This window comes from Zingiber officinale, chromosome 7A (genome assembly GCF_018446385.1).
Source record: "Zingiber officinale cultivar Zhangliang chromosome 7A, Zo_v1.1, whole genome shotgun sequence".
NCBI classification, from domain to species: domain Eukaryota; kingdom Viridiplantae; phylum Streptophyta; class Magnoliopsida; order Zingiberales; family Zingiberaceae; genus Zingiber; species Zingiber officinale.
The window spans coordinates 61,766,044-61,791,084 of record NC_055998.1 but is presented as its reverse complement, the minus strand read 5'-3'; the positions used below and the strand labels follow the sequence as shown (position 1 = coordinate 61,791,084).

Sequence of the window (25,041 nt, the reverse complement as noted above, 5' to 3'; positions counted from 1 at the left end):
CATATCATGCAACATAACAAAATCATAACTAGTCATGGCATATCATCTCTTAAAGCATAGCATGAAACATAACATAATCATATCTAATCATGGCATATCATAGTATCATAGCATCGTCACAACATGATCATAAGGTATATGCAATATGATTTTGAAAACATGTATCCGAAAACATGTGTATGTTTCATGATCTTTAAAACCATTTCTTCTTACATATATACTTGAACATAATATCAACATAATCAGGGTCCCGGCTTGTACCACACATAGATAAATCACGTAGATATGCGCGCTTCCTAAGTATATCCAAGGTATCAAGTCTTGAATCATACAAGGAACTAGGTCCGGATCACACAGCCATAGACCTAGGGGCGTACTAAGGAGCCCATCCCTTTGTTTTTACTAGCTTGGATCACACAACCAAAGGCCTAGGGGCTGATTAGGAGCCCACCCTTGGTACAAGCCTTACAAAGTAAAGTAGCATGTATAAAAATGCATCATTTAGTCACATAGCATATCATAGAAGTATGCATCATTTAGGCATACGTTATGTCATAAAAGTATGCATCACTTAGGCATACATCATATCATAAATAGTATGCATCACTTAGGCATACATCATGTCATAAAAAGTATGCATCACTTAGGCATACATCATGCCATAAAAAGTATGCATCACTTAGGCATACAGCATGTCATAAAAGCATGCATATTTTCACCACATAGCATATCATGAGAGCATGCATATTTTAGGCACATAGCATATCATCAAAGCATGCATATTTCTATCCACATAGCATATCATGAAAGCATGCATAATTTAAGCACATAGCATATCATCCAAGCATGCATATTTCTATCCACCTAGCATATCATAAAAGCATGCATATTTTAAGCACATAGCATATCATCAAAGCATGCATATTTCTATCCACATAGCATATCATGAAAGCATGCATATTTTAAGCACATAGCATATCATCAAAGCATGCATATTTCTAAGCACATACCATATCATGGAAAGTATAAATCACAAGCATACATGTTTAAGCATAAGAGTGTATCATGTGATTATACTATCATAAGAAACATGGTAACATAGTTAGCTTGGGTTCTAAGCTTCCTAATCCCTTGGGTTCTTATCATGGCCGAACCCCCCCTTAGATCTCAATTTAGGTAAAAACAACCTCCAAGCATGTGGAACCTAAATTATCATCACATCAATTTCATAGGAAGCATTATAAGCATGATTAACTTGGTTTCTAAGTTCTCCAAGTCCCTAAACTTCATGTGGCCGAACCCTATTAGGTGTGAAACAAGGTCCCAAATGTCATGAAAGCATGGAAACCTTAAACCATATTTATAGCATTTTTTTCCAAGTAACATAGTAAGCATATTTGAGCTAGTTCCTAAGTTCTTCAAGCCCTTAACATATGTCATGGCCGAAATTTAACAAGTATTCATTAGGGCTAAAAGCAAGCATACAAGCATGTGAACTTGAACTAACATCATGTATAATTTCATAATAAGGCATCATACAATGGGTATGGCCGAAACTTACCCTAGCCTCATTTTAGGTCATTAAACAACATATAGCATGAGAACTTTGGCTTTCTACTTATCATATTTCATGTAGAGTGACATGAGCATATTTAATTTTTGTTCTAGGGTTTCTAGGGCATCTATCCCTTCATGGACGAAACATACAATGGTCCATTTAGGTCATGGAAAAATTATACAAGCATGTGACACAATCAACATACTATCATATTTCCATAAGAAGCATTTTTAACACAATTGGTTTCAATTCTAAGGCCTCTAGGTCATTTAAACCCTACTTGGCCGAGACTCATCAATGTTTAACTTTGCTTCAAATAGCCTAAAAGAATAGGAAGTCATACAAGTTTCATAGCATGTATAAAGGCAAGCATAATAAACATACATGTGAATTGTGTCTTAGGCTTCCTAGGTTTCTTTCCTTTTTCTTTTATTTTTCCTCATGGCCGAAACCTACCAATCTCTAAACAAGGTTTTAAGTGGCCTAAAGCATGGAAAACCTAAGTAAGTTTCATGGCAAAAATTACTAAGAACATCATATACAAATTTGGTTCTTAAACAAGCTAGGACCCTTGTGTTCTTACATGTCATATATCATGTAACTAAATTCTCTATACCCTAATTACGCATGAGATCATTAAACAACTTTCATATCTTAATATCACAGAGGTCTTGAGCATGTTAAAATTTTGTTTAAGCTTTTCTAAGCTATCCATCTTATCATGGCCGAAAATCTTAATGAAGAGTTCATGAATTTCTAGCAATATTCAACATGCAATTCTTTAAGAGAACTCTATATTCTATCATATGAACATGGTTACTTAAATTTAAAGGTCTTCCTAACCCTAAGCTCTTTTCTTGGCCGAAACATATGAGTGGATTTCTTTAGGTTCCAAGTAACTTTCAAGCAAGAAAAACCAATAAAAGACCCTTAGTAATTCATGGAGGGAATCTTGTACTAGTTTGGTTAAACAATGATTTCCCTAACCTCTTTAAAATATTTTTGGCCGAAATTCTAGGGTTAGGTACTCCTCTGACCAAGCATCATATAGGTATAAAAACATGAAGGAAAACCTTCCTACATAGCATAGAAAAATATCATGAAATGAGGACTTGTTTAAACCTTCCTAGATTTGAAAACTCTTCTTTGGCCGAATATTTCTTAAATTCTATTCTAGGTTTTCTAATCCTCATAAAATCTGAAAAGCACATAAAACGCCTTGTACCACAGGTGAGGGGAAGCTTACATCCTTTTCGCTTGTGGATCTTAGGTGTGGTGATGGAAGAAGTAGCCTCTTCTTCTAGTTCCCTTCCCTTGATTCCCTTGCTAAGTCCTCCTTGTATCTTAGGCTTTCTTAGGAGAAAACCTTGGCTTGGGGCCGAAGATGGAGGAGAGGGGACTGAGGGTTCGGTGAGGGAGAGGGGAGAATGAGAGAAATGAGAGAAAAATAACATCTTCTCTTTACATACTCTCTTTTATGTTAAGAGAAAAAGAGGTAGCAAAATTGGTTTTTGCTTTCCTTCTCCCTTAGCCCTTTTTTTTTTATATTTATTTTATTTATTCATTTGTTCTCATCATTCATGATGAAACAAGGGGGAATGAATCCCCTTAATCCCCCTCTTTAAGTCACGGCAAAAGAAGAAGAAAAGGGAGAGAAAAGAAGGAAGGCAAGTTGCCTTTCTCTTGTTCTTTTCTTATTTTCTTTTGGCTAGCTTTTACTCTCACCCTTATCATGAGTTTCCCTCCTTTGCTATCAATATATTATTCCTATCCCAACTGGTTATTACCCATTAATCCTATCATTTACTTCATAAGAGGTTCAAGGTTCAATCCTTGACCATTCCCTATTTTTATTTCTTTTTATTTCTTTTTGGTTCAACATTCTACTAATATTTTTCTAAGGTAAATTCATCATTCTCATTTTTATCTTAAAAGCTTAGTGGGTGCTACAACTTAGCCATGATCATTTGATTCTAATTTGCCTTTTCAATTATTCGTGTAGTATCGTTGACGGGAGGATCTTAACGTGTTGCAGCATGAAAATATTATTCACTGGAGGATTTTATTTTGGTTCTATCTTTTTACTCTTTCATCATGAAATTCAAACTTGGGTTGTGGTTGAAAAATGTACTGAGAAATAGTTTGTTTTAATTGCATACATTTCATACCCCTTTAATCAGGCTAAAAGAGTATGAAAATCCAATAATTTCTAGATGTATTTAGAAAATTGCTTGATGTATATATTCATGAAAAGATAAAATGGTATATTGGTATTTGAAACAACAATATGCATTATTTCTTTCTCAAGACCAGAAAGATTAACAATCTAACATGCCAAGCACGGCTATTAATTAAACAATTCATTCTTATTAGACAACAAAGATCGTGAAGACAATAATATCTAAATGTAAAACCACAAAAACACACCAATTAGAATCATGTAATGTTCAAGTTTATGATTGCTTCCAGGGTCATTTTGATGACGTTGAAAGAGCACCTATCTTGCCATCTAAACCCCCTAAGGAGACCAAAGAGATGGTAATTTTCTTGTTCTGTCTAACTTTGGCAACATTAAGATATATAAATTGAACACTTCTAAGTGGGAACAATGTCATAATGGACTTTTTAACAGGATGAAAATAAGAGTAAGAAGGGTCTTGCCGAGATATATGAGGTTCGTTGCTTCATTCATGCAAATCATTTTTATTAATCAGCTAATGTGTGATACATAGACTATGCTCACTTCTCTCTCTCTCTCTCCTTTTTTTTGTAATTTAGGAAGAATATGCGCAGAAGACGGGTCTAGCTCCAGCTCTTCTTTCTGCTTCTGATAAACTTAAGATTGAGGTATTTTACTTGTCCACTTATTTACTATTCCTATGTGGTAAATTTTGTCATAAAAATTCAAACTGAACCCTAGCAATTAGTAGCTATTTGTACCAAAATTATCTGCATTTTTTTCAATTTCTAATTTCAGCTGCTGGTAGGATAGTAATCATAGTTTAGTGATTGATGGCTGATGAGAATGATAATTTGTATGTCTTAGGTGTCAGTTTATAAGTCTTCATCGACGCATTTTCTTTAAGCTCCTTACAACTGTTGTATTCTCACTATTGAGAAATTATATTGAAACCTCTCAAGCTCTTTGGGTTTTCCCTCCTTTCTGTTTGTTTGCTTCAGAAACTTTTCAGAAGTCCTGATGGAATATTATATTATTGATGGATGTCTTTCTTACTGATGCATATAATGACATTACTTTATAGCCAAAAAAAACTGACATTGGGATATCTGCAATCTGAATTTGTTAATAATACAGATCCACTAGATCTATGGTATTGATCTGCGATAACATCTGGCTGCTTGGGTAGCTTCTCAGCTTTTCTCATACACTTTTTCTTTTATGGCTGCAGGCAACAATGCTATTTAAAAAGATTTCCTTAAAGTTGGATGCGCTGTCTCACTTCCATTTTGCTCCAAAGCTGGTTAGCAATAAAGCTTATCAAGTGTTTAATTCTTTTAGTATTTATTTCTTGATTGACCATAAGTTATGATGTAGGTTATTGAGGACATGTCTATACAAGTCAATGTACCTGCTCTAGCAATGGAAGAGGTAAAAATATCTTTTGGTGTTGTCTTTTAGTTTATGGTAAAAACAGTTTCGAGTCACTGAATGTAACGACCCGCCTTCTACTGGCTAGGCTGCAAGGCCGGACCATCACATTATGCTGTGCTAAGCTATCTCCATGACCATTACTAATTCTAGGTGCGAAAACCTGTACCAATTAAAAACTTTGCCAAGCTAATACAAATTCTTGGTCCTACATGTGTTGAGGGATGCAATCTAAGGTATACATGACATATCCTACATCCCCTATGGTCAAGGAACTAAATTACAAGATTTCCTGGTCGAAACCTTGATTCCCAATCGATCCAGATTGAACTCAATCGATTGCAAGCTGTTGAATCGATCCATGGATCATTTCAGATTACTACTGTGCTCGGGGTATTATTCTGGATCGATCGGCTGATCGATCCAGACTGGCCAATCGATCCAGTGATCGATTCCAGAGCTCTCTGTTCGCGGGAGCGATTTCCCGATCGATCGAATGATCGATCCCTGAACTCTATGTTTGCGACAGAATGCGACTGGATCGATCGGCTGATCGATCCAGAAGCTTACTATTCGCGGGACCAGGCTCCCAATCGATCCGCTGATCGATTGAGGGCCCCCAATCGATCCGTTGATCGATTGGGGTTTCTGATTTCGCAGTAAAACTCTGATTTCAGCACTGCTTCATGCCGAACTCACCTACAAGAGTTCTAAAATAGCTGGAAACATACCAATGACACATAACTAGGATTATGAGCATAAGTACTAACAATCTAAGCAAGTCGTTCACGATTCAAGGCATTAAAATAACTAGAAATGCGGAAAATAACACTATATAAAACTAAAGTCTTAGTTTGCTAATTTCTCCAAGATCTTTATTCCAGGTTCCTTCCACACACATCTTCATCGCATTGCCCTCCAGCCTTCGCTAGTCCATCTTTCCTTTACCTTTATCTGTAGTATAAGGAAAAGAGTATCTGTAAGCTTTCGCTTAGTAAGAAACCATCTACCTCACAAAACATGCATACGATGCAATCTATGGTTTGAAAACATGCTATTTGAAATACATGCTGAACAGGTGAGAGCATGGCATGGTATCATACAACGTAGAAACCAAAACTAATCATAGAACTATCACATGTATCAATAATGAAAACTAAGCTGAAGCATGAACTGAGCTAAAACTATAACTAAGCTAGAACTGAGTTTAAACTGTATACACAACTGATTTATGAGTTTGAAAACTATTTATCATAGATAGATGAAAATACATAATCATGCTGCTGATGGGTCCGGCAACTGTACGTGCTATGCACGCATCCCTAAGTAGACCCGGATTTGCAAGTCCCGAATTTAGTAGGGTTACTAGGTTATCTAAACCTAGGGACGACTGTGGGAGCCCAACCCAATAGATATCTAATCCAGTACAGTGCCACTGCTAAAATAAAATACTGGTTATAGCTAAATTCTCTTATCTTGCTATTTCTAGGTTATCTGAACCTAGAGCTAGGTTGTCTGAACCTAGAGGCGACTGTGGGAGCCCACCCATTGAACTGTAGTCCCATATAAGCTGTAGAAAACTGCATATACTAATTAAATGCTTCTATCGCATTTAGCTAAACTATTAAAATGCCTAAGTCGCATTTTAATTGCGCTGAACATACTATCGAGCACTTGGCGTGCGCTGTTGCACACCCTATGTGCCGAAAATCCATAAACTAATAAACTAAAGCATGCAATCACACGAGAACTACTTATACTATAGGTGAGGGGTTTCTTACATCCTGCGCTATATTTCCTTATGATCTGATCGCTAGATTTCCGGTGGAGAAGATCCCTTCGTCGATCTCCTCGCGTCTACATGCTCTTCTCTCGGAGAGAAACGTCCTCGTAACTGAGATATCGCCGGAAGGTGTTCCTCTTGCCCTTGGGACGGAACCCTAGCCCTTGGGGCTTGGTGCGCCGAGAGAAAGAAGAGGAGAAGGGGGCGGCGTGTAAGGGTGAGGAGAAGAGGTAAGTCACGATCAAATTAAAACTCCTCACTTAATTCCCTATTTATATTAAGGAATTAATTCACCCAACTCTAACTTAAATAAAATTGTTCCCCTTTCCTTTTAGTATGGCCCTGCTGGGTTCACTTGGTTACTAGAGTACACTATAAGTCGTAGGACCCAATAGGTCTCGGGTTCAATTCCCGCTTAAGCTATTTTATGTTTCTATTTATTTTTGCTACTTCCGCTATTCTAAAAATTCCATAAAAATATTCTAAAATTCCAGAAAAATCATAGAATATTTCTAAAATGGTTTTGAGAATTTTTCGAGCGTTACAATCCCCCATACCTTATAAAAAGTTCATCCTCGAACTTAGAATAACTCTGGGTACTTCTGCCTCATACTAGCTTTTGTCTCCCAAGTTGCTTCTTCTGCTGTGTGATTTTGCCAAATGACTTTTACTAATGGTACCTCCTTGTTCCGCAATTTCTTAACTGCTCAGTCTATTATCTGAATAGGCCGACTATCATAGCTGAGGTATTCGTGGACTGGTATCGACTGGGGCTCAATCACCTGGGTGGCATATGGGATATGCTTCTTCAGCATAGAGACATGAAATACATTATGGATGGCTGACATCTCCTGTGGTAGCTCTAGCTCATATGCTACCTTGCCAACTCTTCTAGTGATAAGTTATGGTCCCACATATCTGGGACTTAGTTTGACCTTCCTCCCAAAACGCATTACTCCCTTCATGGGAGCCACTCTGAGGAATACTGTATCCCCAACTGAAAATTCTACGGGTTTACGCCGTGTATCAGCATAGCTTTTCTGGCGGCTCTGAGCTGTCTCTATCCTCTGGCGGATCTGCTGTATAGCTGCTGTGGTGTCTGCTACTAGATCTGTCTGAAGTTCTAGTTCCTTCTGTTCACCACTTTCAAACCAGCAGATTGGAGATCTACACCTCCGCCCATAGAGAGCCTCGTAGGGTGCCATACCAATAGTGGCCTGATAGCTGTTGTTGTATGCAAATTCTGCTAAACTCAGATATTTGCACCAACTTCCCTTGAAGTCTAGGGCACATGCTCGAAGCATATCTTCGAGTACCTGATTTACCCGCTCCGTCTGACCATCTGTCTGAGGATGGAAAGCTGTGCTGAATTTTAGCTTAGTGCCCAATGCTGACTGTACACACTCCCAGAAGTGTGACGTGAACCTACTGTCTCTGTCTGAGATGATAGTCCGTGGAAATCCATGCAGTCTGACGATCTCCTTGAGATACAACTGAGCTAGCTGCTCCATGGAGTAGGATATCCTGATAGCTAAGAAGTGGGCTGATTTAGTCAATCTGTCGACTATTACCCAGATGGCGTCAAAACCATTCGTGGTTCTGGGTAATCCCACTATGAAATCCATGGAAATATCTTCCCACTTCCATTCTGGGATCTGGATAGGCTGCAGAACTCCTCTTGGTCTCTGATGTTTTGCCTTGACCCTCTGACAGGTTAGACAGGTGCTAACATATCTAGCGATGTCTCTCTTCATCCCAGGCCACCAAAAGCATTTCTTCAAATCCTGGTACATCTTGGTGGAGCCATGATGCATCGCATAGGAAGTCCTGTGAGCTTCATCTAAAATCTTCCTTCGTAGTTACTCCTGATCTGGAACACATAGTCTGTCACCGAAATATACTGCCCCATTATCAGCCATTCTGAACTCTCCACTTCCTGGTTCTGCTATCCCTTGCTTGATTTTCTGAATTTCAGAATCCTGTTCCTGAGCTGTCTGGATGTCACCAAGCAGGGTAGATGCTAAGGTCATAGTAGAGAGTTGTCCCACTACCAGTTCAAGACTGAAATCTGTGATTTCCTTCTGTAGGGGCGGTGACATGGCTACTAGGGATAATAAAGTAGCACTGGACTTCCTGCTAAGTGCGTCTGCCACCTTATTTGCTTTCCCTGGGTGGTAGAGGATGTCTATGTCGTAGACTTTGACCAGGTCAATGTTAGTTAGAGCCCTAGAGCCAATCATTTGATGATTGTATGGACTCATGTATATCATATTCTTGTATATCAATAAAGGCATTTGTTTGGTTATTATACTTATTTATATTAGTGCCAAATAGACTAAGTATAATAGCGTCCTTGAGTAGAAGGTTCATACATATATCAATCGATTAGTTGAATCGATAGTGAGATGATATAGGGAACACTACTCTAAATCATTCCTAGTCGAGTATTAACATTCAGGGACAATGTTAATACAATAAGACTAGCATGTAGGTCAGCTCGATGACTTGATCTCACAAGTCATGGATATAGAGATATCAAGCTGACACATGGGTATGCATTAGAGAATGTATACTGAATGACCCGCCATGAGAAAGTATCATGGATCGTTATATGAGTGTCATATACTTTCTCATGTGACTATTAGTATGACTATTAGTCCTTAGACCTGAAGTCACCATGGATCCCTACATAAGGAGTTATGTACTTTAGTTTCGTCAAACGTCACCCGTAACTGGGTGGACTATAAAGGCGATTACTGGGTATATAATGAATTATGTAGAGGGATGTGAGTGATGTAGATGGAATCTATCCCTCCCATATAAAGGGAGCGACATCTGTATTCTTGATAGAGTGAGACCACTAAGTGCATGGCCATGCCCAAATGAGTCAACATTAGATGTTGAGCTCATTTGATCGAGTGAGTCTAACTTGGAGTTCAAGATTTAGATTGATTAGAGGATGACACGGTCTATGCCTCATATTGATCAATCTAGATGTCTAGGATAGAAGGACACTTGTCATTATTTTGTGAGTAGTCACAATTGGTAGTCACAAGGTGATGTCGGATCTCGACATTCTTGTAACTTGGGTAGTAATGATGTGTTGCTAGATACCGCTCATTACTTATGCTCCTAAATGGGTTTAGGGCATTGCCAACGTTACAAGAACCTATAGGGTCACACACTTAGGACAATTAGGTGGAGATTAGGTTCATATGATGAACCAAGAGGATTAGATTCATTTGATGAATCAAATTGGATTAAGAGTAATCCTAATTGGGCTAACTTGAGTTCGACTCAAGTTGATTCATGTGTTAAATGAGTCTAATTTAGATTTTGACTCATTGAATCAATTTAATTTAATGAATTAGATTCATTATATTAAGTTGGCTCGAATCAAATGGTTGGATTAGATCCACCATGGTAGAGATTGAGTCAAGTTTGACTTGACTTGAGAAGGAAGACCAAAGGTCAATTTTGACTTGACCTTTTTGCCACCTCATTGGTGAGTTGGCATTAGGTGGAACAATAATGATGTTCCACATCATCATGGGTGCCACCTCATGGAAGTAACAAAGTCACACTCTTAATGGTTTCATATTAATTGCAATTAATGCAATTAATGTGATTTTATGGTTTCATATTAATTGCAATTAATGCAATTAATGTGAATTTTGAAGTGTGGCCGGCCACTTGGTTTTTGGGTGGAAAAATTCATTTTTCATTCACTTGTGTGCATCTTCCTCCTTCTCTCTCTCAAGCTCTCCCTCTCCCTCTCCTCCATTGGCCGAACCACATAGGTGCTAGCACACCTTGGTTTTTGGTCATCTCCATCTAGTGTGTCCGTGTGGATACTTCTAGAGGACCGGCGCTTGACGGTCTTGAGATCCGGCATCATTTGGACGAGCGGGAACGCGAAGGGCATCGTATCAAGGGTAAACACTTTTTCCTCATAGATCTAAGTAGTAGATCAGTTTTTGAACTCGTACAAGAAATAGTTTTTTTTCGAATTTTGTATACGAATCTTTGCACGGATCTACGGCTTTGGGTCCTTCGGGGTTTCCGCGACGCGAAAAAGTGGTTTTCGCGGCTCGAAGAACCCAACAGTGGTATCAGAGCCACGTGCAAAGACTTGTACGAGTTAGTTTTTGGTTTTTGGAAAACAAAAACTTCTGTGATTTTCTGTAAAAATTCAATTTTTATGTTTTTATGGGTAATTTTTCCTTATAGGCGAAGCACAAGTGTCTCGGCACTTGTAGGCTTCGGCTATCGGGAAGAATTTTCCCAAACGGCTTCGTTTCGACCCAAAATCTTTTGGGACAGCGGACTCGGGTGCCTTTAGATCGCAACGGAGCAACTCACGATGGTTAGATCGTGGGTAGGGGCGCTGCCCCTAACCCCGCAAGGGGATTTGCTCCGCGATCGCACCCGAAATCGCTAAAAACGAACCCGTCGGGAAGATTTTTCCGAAACGGTAATGTCTCGGCCCAAATCGTTTTGGGACAGAGGGTTTAGGCGCTGTTGGATCGCAAAGGAACCCTCGCGATGGTTAGATCGTGGGTAGGGGCGCTGCCCCTGGGCCCCGCAAGGGAATCCGTTCCGCGATTGCGCCCGAAACTGCTAAACGGGACCGCCTGGAAATTTTACTTGTAAAAATTGTAAAAATTAATTTTAAAATTATAGAAAATTATGAAAATATATAATTTTGAATTATATATATTAATTTGTGATAGTCATGGCCCAAAACCCAATATGATTGGTTGTGTTGTAATTCATAATACGGCCTGCGTGCCGTGATGTGTTTTCGCGTGTTGTATTTATTTTGTTATTCGCGACCTGCGCGTCGTGCCTCGTCTTTTATTCTTGTTGTAAATTAGATTTAGACTCGAATGTAACTCGAGTTTCAAATTGTAATGTACAAATTGGAGCGGTGGAGGGTCCACACGAGACGGAGTTCCGAGGCGGGCACGAGCAACACAAGGTGGTCAAAGGGAGGCGCTTGGAGAAGCTGTTGACCCTAGGTTGACCAATCGATCTTCTCATTGGCTTGAGAAGATCGTAGTAGGGCCATGACTAAATCACAAATAGATTAATTAATTAATTATTATGTATCTGATGCATGTTTAATAGTTAATTAATTAATTAGTGCCTTAACAATTAGATTAGATCTAAGTCGTGCACATGATGCACCCTTGCGATTAGATTAGATCTAAGTCGTGCACAAGATGCATTCTTCTCGATTAGATTAGATCTAGATCGAACCAACTCTAAAATGCCTAACCGTGCCGTGATACCTATCACTACCTCGATCACATGTATTGTTGAATCTGCCAAAGCAGAGCAATACATATTATCTGGGTAGGGTACGGAGGGACAATCTTGGTCCCGTCTATCAACGCATGGGTGAATAAAAAATCAATTAGATTGAGTATTCATAGTTACTCGGTTGGATCGAGTCAACTATAGGCATTCTTCCAATAGTTGGAAAGATAGGTCAAAATCACATCTATATTAACTCTCGGGCGTATTAGCCAAAGCTAACTCGAGTTTTAATATAAATGCGGATATTGATTCTATAAACAAGAGTTGCATAGAGAGGTAATTGGTAATCGTTACCTGCCGATCATACTAAGCCTTGGGCGTATTAGCCAAAGCTAACTCAAGGGTTAGTATGATGTGGATCTTGTCCCACAAGAATTATAGAATTCAGTGGGAGCATCATTTAATTAAAAGGCCTAATTAAATGATTTTTTAAAGAATATGATTTTCTGCAAATTTTTCTGTTGTAGATAACCATGACGTCGAACACGAATTCCTTCTCCCTGCGATCTGTCCTTAAGAAGGACAAGCTCAATGGAGCGAATTTCCTGGACTGGTACAGGAACTTGAGAATAGTTCTCACCCAGGAGCGTAAGCTGTACGTTCTGGAGCAGCCCATTCCGGAGGCTCCTCCTAATGCCCCGCGAGCCGACAAAGAAGCTTACAAGAAGCATCAAGACGACGCATTAGATGTGTCCTGTCTAATGCTCGCGACCATGAACTCAGAGCTTCAGAAGCAACATGAGTTGATGGGCGCTTTTGATATGGTTGAGCATCTTCGCCAACTATATCAGGGACAAGCGAGGCATGAGAGATTTGAGATCTCGAAGGCACTGTTTCAGTGCAAGATGTCAGACGGGGCTCCTGTAGGTCCTTATGTACTCAAGATGATTGGGTACATAGAGAACCTACAAAGACTGGGGTTCCCACTTGGCCAAGAGCTGGCCACTGACTTGATCTTGCAGTCCTTGCCGGATAGCTATAGTCAATTCGTTCTCAACTATAACATGAACGAGATTGACAAGCCACTGCCCGAGCTACTTAGTATGTTACGAACTGCTGAGATTAACCTTAAGAAGGTTAAGCCCATTCTGATGGTCCAAAAGCATAAGGGCAAAGGCAAGCCCAAAGGCAAAGGAAAGTCCCAAGCCAAGGGCAAAGGCAAGGCACTGAAGCCTAAAGGAGGGGTCGCCAAGGATGCTACCTGTTTCCACTGCGGTCAGACCGGGCACTGGAAGAGGAACTGCAAGGTATACCAGGAGGATCTTAAGAAGAAGCGAAGTGAGACTTCCACTTCAGGTATATATGTCATAGAAGTCAATCTATCTATTTCTACATCATGGGTATTAGATACTGGATGTGCTTCTCACATTTGTACTGATGTGCAGGCGCTGAGAAATAGCAGAGCATTGGCAAAGGGCGAGGTGGACCTACGAGTAGGCAATGGAGCACGGGTTGCTGCTGTTGCTGTAGGAACTTATCAGCTATCTCTGCCCTCTGGGCTTGTACTAGATTTAGATGATTGTTGTTATGTGCCTGCTCTTACTAAGAACATAGTTTCAGTTTCTTGTTTAGACAAGAAAGGATACTCTTTTATAATAAAAAGACAAATGTTGTTCTGTTTATTTGAAAGATATGGTCTATTGTAGTGCACCACTAATAAACGGACTCTATATTCTAGACCTTGAGAGCCCTATCTATAACATTAGTACCAAGAGGTTCAAGTCAAATGACATGAACCAAACATACCTCTGGCACTGTCGCTTAGGTCATATAAATGACAAGCGCTTATCCCAGCTCCATAAGGATGGTTTGCTGGACTCATTTGATTTAGAATCATATGAGATATGCGAGTCATGCCTACGAGGCAAGATGACCAAGACCCCCTTTAGTGGGCATAGCGAGAGAGCAACTGATTTGTTAGGACTCATACATAGTGATGTATGTGGCCCTTTCAATGTTGCTGCTAGAGGCGGTTATAGATACTTCATCACATTTACTGATGATTTTAGTAGATACGGTTATGTGTACTTGATGACACATAAGTCTGAATCCTTTGAAAAGTTCAAAGAATTCAAGAATGAAATACCCAGCTTGGCAAGAGTATTAAGGTACTTCGATCAGATCGAGGTGGTGAATACTTAAGCCATGAATTTCGTGACTACTTAGCTGAGTGTGGGATTTTATATCAACTCACTCCTCCTGGAACACCACAGTGGAATGGTGTATCCGAAAGGAGGAATCGTACCTTATTAGATATGGTACGATCTATGATGAGTCACACAGATCTTCCGACATATCTATGGGGATATGCTCTAGACACGGCAGCTTTCATACTCAACCGAGTTCCATCAAAGGCCGTGATAAAGACACCATATAGGATATGGACTGGGAGAGATGCCCAGGTGTCTTTCATGAGGATTTGGGGTTGTGAGGCTTACGTTAGACGTCAAGTCTCAGAGAAATTAGGACCTAAATCCGACAAGTGCTTTTTCATTGGATATCCCAAGGAAACTAAGGGATATTACTTCTACATTCCCAGTCAGCACAAGGTAGTTGTGGCAAAGACTGGGGTCTTTCTAGAAAGAGACTTTGTTTCTAGAAAGACTAGTGGGAGCACGTTCGATCTTGAAGAAGTTCAAGATGCGAACAATAGCACTGATGCCTCGATGTAAATTGAACTGGAACCACAAAGTGTTGTGGATGATGTTGTTCCACAAGGTGTTGAGGAACAACAACTAGTTCAAGTAGACATACCTCTTTGCAGGTCTGATAGGGTACGTCGTCAGCCTGAGAGATATTCATTTCTCTTGTCTGACCATGATGACATTGTGCTCATAGAGGATGAGCCCACCACCTATCAGGAAGCTGTGATGAGAGCAGATTCCGAGAAATGGCTAGAGGCCATTCTCGGAGCTGGAATCTTCGATTCGATGATGTGATCAAACAGTTTGGTTTCATCAAGAATGAAGATGAGCCTTGTGACTACAAGAAGGTTGTAGAAAACATAGTTGTCTTCCTCATATTGTATGTGGATGACATACTACTCATTGGGAAGGACATCCCTATGCTTCAGTCTGTCAAGACCTGGCTAAGGAGTTGCTTCTCAATGAAGGACTTAGGTGAGGCATCCCACATTCTTGGGATACAGATCTATAGAGATAGATCTAAGAGATTGCTTGGCCTAAGTCAGAGTACATACATTGACGAGGCACTCCTATGGTTTGCCATGCAGAACTCCAAGGGATTTCTGCCGATGTCACATGGCATGAGTCTTTCGAAGACTCAAGGTCCCTCTTCTAGAGAGGAGAGAGACCGCATGGATCAGATCCCTTATGCCTCAGCCATAGGATCGATCATGCACGCTATGCTATGTACTCGACCTGATGTCTCGTATGCTTTGAGCATGACGAGCAGATACCAGTCAGATCCAGGTGAAAGTCACTGGATAGCGGTTAAGAATATTCTTAAGTACTTAAGAAGGACTAAAGAATATTTCTTGATATATGGAGGCAATGATGAGCTAACTGTAAAGGGTTACAGTGATGCCAGCTTCCAGACCGATCAGGATGATTACCGATCGCAATCAGGGTTCGTGTTTTGCTTAGATGGTAGTGTTATGAACTGGCAGAGTTCACAGCAGTTCTACAACGTTTCCATCTCATTCGAGAGATTATCGATAGAGGAGATGTGAAGATTTGCAGAGTACCTACAGAGGCTAACATCGCAGATCCCTTGACCATGGCTTTGGCACAGAGGAAGCATGATGGTCACACTATGTCTTTAGGCATTAGAGCCTATACTGATTGGCACTAGTGCTAGTGGGAGATTGTTAGTTAGAGCCCTAGAGCCAATCATTTGATGATTGTATGGACTCATGTATATCATATTCTTGTATATCAATAAAGGCATTTGTTTGGTTATTATACTTATTTATATTAGTGCCAAATAGACTAAGTATAATAGCGTCCTTGAGTAGAAGGTTCATACCTATATCAATCGATTAGTTGAATCGATAGTGAGATGATATAGGGAACACTACTCTAAATCATTCCTAGTCGAGTATTAACATTCAGGGACAATGTTAATACAATAAGACTAGCATGTAGGTCAGCTCGATGACTTGATCTCACAAGTCATGGATATAGAGATATCAAGCTGACACATGGGTATGCATTAGAGAATGTATACTGAATGACCCGCCATGAGAAAGTATCATGGATCGTTATATGAGTGTCATATCCTTTCTCATGTGACTATTAGTATGACTATTAGTCCTTAGACCTGAAGTCACCATGGATCTCTACATAAGGAGTTATGTACTTTAGTTTCGTCAAACGTCACCCATAACTGGGTGGACTATAAAGGCGATTACTGGGTATATAATGAATTCTGTAGAGGGATGTGAGTGATGTAGATGGAATCTATCCCTCCCATATGACGGGAGCGACATCTGTATTCTTGATAGAGTGAGACCACTAAGTGCATGGCCATGCCCAAATGAGTCAACATTAGATGTTGAGCTCATTTGATCGAGTGAGTCTAACTTGGAGTTCAAGATTTAGATTGATTAGAGGATGACACGGTCTATGCCTCATATTGATCAATCTAGATGTCTAGGATAGAAGGACACTTGTCATTATTTTGTGAGTAGTCACAATTGGTAGTCACAAGGTGATGTCGGATCTCGACATTCTTGTAACTTGGGTAGTAATGATGTGTTGCTAGATACCGCTCATTACTTATGCTCCTAAATGGGTTTAGGGCATTGCCAACGTTACAAGAACCTATAGGGTCACACACTTAGGACAATTAGGTGGAGATTAGGTTCATATGATGAACCAAGAGGATTAGATTCATTTGATGAATCAAATTGGATTAAGAGTAATCCTAATTGGGCTAACTTGAGTTCGACTCAAGTTGATTCATGTGTTAAATGAGTCTAATTTAGATTTTGACTCATTGAATCAATTTAATTTAATGAATTAGATTCATTATATTAAGTTGGCTCGAATCAAATGGTTGGATTAGATCCACCATGGTAGAGATTGAGTCAAGTTTGACTTGACTTGAGAAGGAAGACCAAAGGTCAATTTTGACTTGACCTTTTTGCCACCTCATTGGTGAGTTGGCATTAGGTGGAACAATAATGATGTTCCACATCATCATGGGTGCCACCTCATGGAAGTAACAAAGTCACTCTCTTAATGGTTTCATATTAATTGCAATTAATGCAATTAATGTGATTTTATGGTTTCATATTAATTGCAATTAATGCAATTAATGTGAATTTTGAAGTGTGGCCGGCCACTTGGTTTTTGGGTGGAAAAATTCATTTTTCATTCACTTGTGTGCATCTTCCTCCTTCTCTCTCTCAAGCTCTCCCTCTCCCTCTCCTCCCTTGGCCGAACCACATAGGTGCTAGCACACCTTGGTTTTTTGTCATCTCCATCTAGTGTGTCCGTGTGGATACTTCTAGAGGACCGGCGCTTGACGGTCTTGAGATCCGGCATCATTTGGACGAGCGGGAACGCGAAGGGCATCGCATCAAGGGTAAACACTTTTTCCTCATAGATCTAAGTAGTAGATCAGTTTTTGAACTCGTACAAGAAATAGTTTTTTTTCGAATTTTGTATACGAATCTTTGCACGGATCTACGGCTTTGGGTCCTTCGGGGTTTCCGCGACGCGAAAAAGCGATTTTCGCGGCTCGAAGAACCCAACAGTCAAGTCATCTACGCTGTCGCATATTCAGATCCTTTCGAGTGAAGAAGTACTTCAGACTCTGATGATCTGTATACACTTTACACTGAGCTCCATACAAGTAATGTCTCCAAATTTTGAGAGCGAACACGACTGCTGCAAGCTTAAGATCATGAGTAGGATATTTCCTCTCATAGTCCTTGAGTTGTTTGGAGGCATAGGCGATCACCTTGCCATTTTGCATCAGTACTACTCCTAGTCCCAATTTAGAGGCGTCACTATAAATGTCAAAGCTGTCGGTGTTTTCTGGTAGAGGCAAAATGGGAGCACTGGTCAATCTCCTCTTTAGCTCACTGAAGCTGTTCTCACAGTCCTCTGTCCACTGAAATTTCCTGTTCTTTCTGGTAAGAGCTGTCATTGGGGAGGCTATCCTGGAGAAGTCCTCTATAAATTTTCTGTAATAACCTGCTAATCCCAGAAAGCTTCTAATTTCACTGGCGTTCTTAGGTCTTTTCCAGTTACTCACCGCTTCTATTTTACTGGGATCTACCATGATACCATCCTTCGAGATGATATGACCCAGGAAGGACACCTGATCTATGTAACGCCCGCCCCTTTTTCTACTCACTCCTGCCTAGTGAGGGCGGGGTCACTTTCATTTTTTTTTTTGACTTAGCGTACATGAACATACATACAGCGGAAGCATATATATATTTTTATAAAATCATACTAAGCATATGAGCATGAAATAGCATAGTTCAACTTAAATAGTCTTATTATTCATTTCTAACACATGCATAGGGAATCATGAAAGACATCACATAACATAACATATTATTCATAAGTTCACTTAAGCAGGTCATTTTATTTCTTTAGCCAAGTCACCATCACACATCTCTTGCCCCTTCCTGATGCTCCTCTAGTTTATCCATCCTTTACCTTTATCTGTGGTACAAGGAAAAGTATCTGTAAGCACTCAAGGCTTAGTGAGATCCTTTCCTACTCACAAAAACCAACATATCATGTAAAATCATCATATCATACATCATAGAATAAATGACGCTCATATCATCATATAATTAAAAAATTATCATATCATGGCATAAATTTCAATAATATTGTAACATAAAGTAAACAACATATTATGGCATAAATCTTATCATGGTATAAGTAACATCATATCATAGCATAAATCATATCATAGCATAAGTAATTATCATATCATGTTATAGATCATATCATAGCATAAGAAATCATCATATCATGGTATAGATCATATCATAGCATAAGAAATCATCATATCATGGTATAGATCATATCATAGCATAAGAAATCATCATATCATAGCATATATCACATCATAGCATAAGTGTACATCATAGCATAAGTGAAAGCATCATGACATTTCTTTTCATAGCATCAAGGCATCATATCATAGCATAACTGCAAGCATTATTTCACATCATATCGTAAGCATGGATGCAAGATGTCCTTTAAAACATGGGTAATGTCATGTGCAATATGCCTTTCAAAACATGATTTATGCCATGTGTGAGATGTCTTAAAACAATATCATATAGTACTTGAAAATAATCTCAACATGAAAGGGGCCCGGCTTAGTACCATATACATACATAATACGCGCATCCTAAGTAGACCCAAGGTAGCTAGTCTTGAACCTACTAGGAAACTAGGCCCGTAGCTCGGCCTAGGGGCACGTAAGGAGCCCACCCTTTACTAGGCCCGTAATTCGACCTAGGGGCGCATAAGGAGCCCACCCTTTTGGTACAAGCCATTCAAAGTAAAATACATGTCATATCATATCTCTATCATTTCATAACATATAGCATATCTTATTCATGTCATTTATAGCCTATCATGTTCATGTCATTCATAGCATATCATGTTCATGTCATTCATAGCATATCATATTCATGTCATTCATAATATATCATGTTCATGTCATTCATAGCATATCATGTTCATGTCATTCATAGCATATCACATTCATGTCATTCATAGCATATCATGTTCATGTCATTCATGTCGTTTATAAGGTATGCATAAATGGGCACATAGCCATGCATACTTGGGCACATAGCCATCATACTTGTCCTAGGCACATAGCCATCATATTTGGGCACATAGCCATTTTAGGTATCATTCTCATGCATGGTTCATAAGCATACTTAAACGAGCAATATAATATATCATGGAAGGAAAAAGAAAACATAATCATGCATGGATCACAAGTTAACTTCTCCTAATTCATATCATGGCAAGGAAGGTACATATTGAGTCATAACTTAGTCTAAATTCTAAACCCACTAAGGGTGGCCGAAACATGCATAGGCTCATTTAGGTTTCATGAAATCATACAAGCATATGAACCCACATTCATTTCTGTAACATTTAACATAAGGAACATCATAAGCATATTTGATTTAGGTTCTATGCTTCCTAGGTTTTTAAACCCACCTTGGACGAAACATACAAGGTCCAAACTTGGTTACAAATAGCATGTAAACATGTGAACCCTAATCAATTTCCATGTATCTATCATAGGCAATCACATGATCATATTAGGTTAAAGTTTCAAGCTTCCTAAGTCCACAAAATATAGGTGGCCGAATGCCACAAAACAAAGGTTCTAAGCATGTGAGTACTCTACAAAATTTCATAGCATATCATGGAGAGGAATATAAACATGTTAGGGTTGAATTTAGACTTGCCTAAGCCCTAAATTTCATGTTGGCCGAATGTTCATCATGTGAAAACATAACCCTACGCAACATGAAATCTCAAGTGCATTATGTTATCTTCATATCTTTTCATAAGGTAAAACATAAGCAAGCTAGATTTGAGGTTGAGCCTCCTTAAGGTATTTAATCCCTTCATGGCCGAAACCTTGTGGTAGGGTCCTACTAGTTCTAAGCAACATACAAGTATAAAACATCAAGAGAACATTCATAACATATTATGGGAAACTTCATACTTGATACTTCTTCTAGAATTTACAACCATGTGAGTACCTTATGAATTTCATAGCATATCATGGAGAGAAACATAAGCATGTTAGGGTTGAATTTAGGTTTGCTTAAGCCTTCCATTTCATGTTGGCCGAAAGGTTATCGTGTGAAAACCTAACCCTAAGCAACATGAATCTCAAGTGCTTTATGTTATTTTCATATCTTTTCATAAGGTAAAACATAAGCAAGCTAGATTTGAGGTTTAGCCTCCTTAAGGTATTTAATCCCTTCATGGCCGAAACCTTATGGTAGGGTCCTACTTGTTCTAAGCAACATACAAGGAGAAAACATCAAGACAATATTCATATAACATCATAGAAGAGATCATAGACATGTTAGTTTTTAAATTTAGCTTCCCTCGGGTTTTAAACATTTTCATGTCCGAACCCTAAGGTAGGGTATTACCTAACTCCAAGCCACATACAAGCATGAAATATCAAGGTCATATTCATAGTATATCATGAGAAAAAAAAAACTTAAACGCGTTGGTTTTGGTTTTGAACTTCCATAAACCTTACAAATGTCATGGCCGAAATTTTAAAGGAAACTTTAAGTTGTTGATTCATCTAAACTTGAACAAAATCATATAACAACTTGTACCACAGGTGAGGGGATACTCACCTCCTTTTGTTTGGTCTTTTCCCTAAAAGAAGATACCCCTTGTGAAGAGAAAGAAGAGAGTTTCTCCTCCTAGTGCTCCTTTTGCTTCTCTTGCTTGTGAGAGGTAGATCTTGAGGATTCCTTCTTGTTGTTTGGTTTTCTTAGGGAGAAAACCTAGTTGGATTTTCGGAAAGAGGAGAGGGGATACTCTAGGTCACGGCAATGGTGAGGGAAGGGAAGAAAAATGAAATCCCTTCTTTGTTTTTCCTCTTATGCTAGGTGGGAGTAAGAAGCAAAAAGGAACTTTGCTTTCCCCTCTTCTTAACTCATCCTTTATCCTCTTAATGATGAAGAAAATGTCTTCATTCATCCCCTTACTTCCTCTCCTCTCATTCCCTCTTGAATCTCCACCAAAATGGAAAAGAGTGAGGAAGGCAAGACAATTTGTCTTGCTTCTTAATCAAGAGAAAGAGGAAGAAAGCTACTTGATGTTTTCTTGCTTCCTTCTCTTAATCATGGTTTTATCTTTATCTACAATTCCCATTCTCTATTCAACAATAACTCATGATGGTCTAGTGGTAATTCCATAATCCTTAGCTTAAGAAGGTTCAAGGTTCAATCCTTGACCAACTCTTTTTTTTATATATATATATATTTTTGGTTCCATCTTATCTTCCTTTATTCTAAGAGAAAATCTTCACATACTTAGCTTAAGAAATTCGTGGGTGTTACAGTACCCCATACATCATAGAAAGTTCATCCTCAAACTTTAAAACAGTGACATCAGGTGGCACAAGACTTCCTGCTGAGTGCATCAGCCACCTTGTTCGCCTTTCTTGGATGATAAAAGATCTCGCAGTCATAGTCCTTGACTAGTTCGAGCCATCTACGTTGTCTCATATTCAGGTCTTTCTGTGTGAAGAAGTATTTCAGACTCTGGTGGTCGGTGTAAATCTTACACTGAGCTCCATATAAATAATGTCTCCGTGTTTTGAGCACAAAGACCACAACTGCTAGTTCCAAATCATGGGTGGGATAATTCTTTTCATGCTCTTTAAGTTGTCTAGAGGCGTAGGCAATGACATTGCCGTCTTGCATGAGTACAACTCCCAATCCTAATATAGAGGCATCGCTGTACATATCGAAGCCCTTGTCACATTCCGGAAGAGTAAGGATCGACGCACTAGTCAGTCTCCTTTTTAATTCCGTGAAACTCTTCTCGCAGTCATCCGTCCATTCATACCTTTTGTTCTTTTTGGTGAGACATGTCATAGGGGCTGCAATTTTGGAAAAATCTTCTACAAATTTCCTGTAATAGCCTGCAAGCCCGAGAAAACTCCTGACTTCGCTGGCATTCTTCGGTCTGTTCCAGTTACTTACAGCTTCGATCTTGCTTGGATCCACCATTACTCCGTCTTTGGAGATAACATGACCCAAGAATGATATCCGATCAAGCCAGAACTCACATTTGGAAAACTTTGCATATAGTTGTTTCTCCTGAAGGATATGTAGCACCGTGTTCAGGTGTTCAACGTGTTCCTCTGGGGTTCTGGAATAGACGAGGATATCATCAATGAAGACGATCACAAATTTGTCGAGATACGTCGTAAATACCCGATTCATCAGATCCATAAATGTAGCAGGAGCATTAGTTACACCAGAGGGCATAACTATAAACTCATAGTGTCCGTATCTTGTTTGAAATGTCGTCTTCAGAATATCACTCCGTTTCACTTTCACCTGATGATAGCCGGATCTCAAGTCAATCTTTGAAAAGACGGTTGCACCCTTCAATTGGTCGAACAAGTCGTCGATCCGTGGAAGAGGGTACCAGTTCTTGATTGTTACCTTATTTTGTTCTCAGTAGTCTATACACATTTGCATGGTTCCATCCTTCTTCTTTACGAACAGTATCGGAGCTCCCCATGGGGAGTGACTAGGGCGAAGAAGTCCATTATCAAGTAACTCTGATAGTTGTCCCTGCAGTTCCTTCAACTCAGCTGGCGCCATTCGGTAGGGTGCTTTAGAGATCGGTTTAGTGCCAGGAATCAATTCAATCTCGAATTCTATTTCTCGATCAGGGGCTAATCCTGGTAATTCATCTGGAAATACCTCTGGATATTTGCATACTACCGGGACATCTTCTAGTTTCTAGTCATTGGTTCGATTTGTGTCGACCATTTGTGGTAGAAAGCCAGTACATCCTTTATCTAGCATCTTCTGCGCCTTCATAACTGATAGGAATCCCTCAATTCCTTTCCTTGGTTCTCCAATAAATTCGAACCTCAGTTCGGCTTCCGGTTGGAAGACTACTCTTCTTTTACGGCACTCGATTGAAGCGCCGTACTTGCTCAGGAAGTCCATGCCTAGTATAATATCAAAATCCTGCATGTCGAGTATTATCAGATCGCAGTAGAGTTCTCTGTCTGCGATTCGGATAGGCACGGCTCGCAGCATCTGATCGGAAGGCATCACTTCTCCCGAAGGTAAGGTTGTTAAGAATTTACCATTTATGACTTGTGGTGGTACTTCTAACTTTTTCATGAAGGGTATGGAGACAAACAAGTGGGTTGCTCCAATATCAAATAATACAGTAGCATACTGACTGAAAATAGATAGCTGACCTGTGACCACAGTAGAAGCACTCACCACGTCTTCCTTGGTGAGAGAGAAAACCCTGGCATTCGTCGTCCCTGGTGGGGCTTCTAATCTCCCTTGGCTAATCAGAGTCCCTTCTATTGCCGCTTGCATCTGATGTAGCTGTGCGGGGGTACTCCTATTCTGGTCATACTGCTGAGATGGTACCTGGAACCGGGTAGGGCAGTCTCTGACCATATTTCCTTCTTGTCCACAACTGTAGCACTTCCTCGTACCCTGGTGGCATACTCCGGAATGCTGCTTTCCACAAGTGGCACAAAGAGGGTACCTCGGCTGCTTATTTGCTGGACCACTTTTACTGTTGTTCCATTGTTTTCTTTTTCCAGCGGAATTTCCTTTCCTGTTTGTCTTGGTACTCTGTGATTTTTGTCCTTCAGTCTGTGCCGGACTCTTTCCTTCGTTCATCGCCTTTTGATAATGTTCGGTGATCAAAGCACTGCTGACTAGCTCTTCCGTGGTTTGCAGTCTATTAACTCCGTCGGCCACATTCAAAGCTATTTCAGGTCGGAGCATTTTCAACATTAATCTGACCCGTTCTCTTTCCGTGCTGACCAACTCTGGACATAGGCGTGCGAGGCGGTTGAAGCGCTTCACAGCATCACTAACTGATAAATCGCCTTGTCGAAATTCGGTGAACTCGTCATAATGCCGATTTGTCACCCGCATATGAAAATATTCCTCCAGAAACTCTGCTTCGAAATCTGTCCAGTTCATCAGATTGACTTGTCTCTTGGCCTTAACTCTTTCCCACCACATCCTTGTGTCTCTAGAAAAACTGAAAG

General features: G+C 39.7%; 2 long non-coding RNA genes across 2 annotated transcripts in view; both read left to right on the top strand.

Moving 5' to 3' along the window:
• Positions 1–4,022: 4,022 nt before the first annotated feature.
• Positions 4,023–4,406, top strand: LOC122000140. Its single transcript, XR_006116971.1, has 3 exons — positions 4,023–4,096; positions 4,191–4,232; positions 4,337–4,406. It is a non-coding gene; the product is annotated as an uncharacterized LOC122000140 (long non-coding RNA).
• Positions 4,407–5,110: 704 nt separating this feature from the next.
• Positions 5,111–25,041, top strand: part of LOC122000139 — a 29,357-nt gene continuing 9,426 nt past the window's right edge. Inside the window, exon 1 of the long non-coding RNA XR_006116970.1 lies at positions 5,111–5,168. This is a non-coding gene — a long non-coding RNA (uncharacterized LOC122000139). The remainder of the gene's footprint in view (positions 5,169–25,041) is intronic.